Source organism: Penaeus monodon, chromosome 21 (genome assembly GCF_015228065.2).
Source record: "Penaeus monodon isolate SGIC_2016 chromosome 21, NSTDA_Pmon_1, whole genome shotgun sequence".
Taxonomy (NCBI): Eukaryota; Metazoa; Arthropoda; class Malacostraca; order Decapoda; family Penaeidae; genus Penaeus; species Penaeus monodon.
Window position 1 is genome coordinate 34,577,379 of NC_051406.1, and position 347 is coordinate 34,577,725.

Here is a 347-nt window from a genome sequence, read left to right on the forward strand (position 1 = left end):
CATTAGACTACTTTACTCATCTATATCATAATCCTGCTTTTGTCTTGTCTTTCTCTCCATCCAATCTCACGTTACCCTTACATTGTATGCTTACAAAATATTCCATTTCACTGTAAATGTAAAATATTCCGACCTCGGTAACCTGGCACTGGAGACGCACCCACAGAAATTGGTTATAAACCTTCCTTTGTTCATTGCAGTGTGAAGCTTCTCTTGGTTAGGCCAGACGGACTTTTCTGTGGGTCGTGTGATGTAGCGGTTTGGTTCTGCTTTCGATGGTCCTTGGCTTCTTGTGTTCGAATATTATCGGAGAGGGCAAACAATGCGTTACTGCGTTCCATTACTAC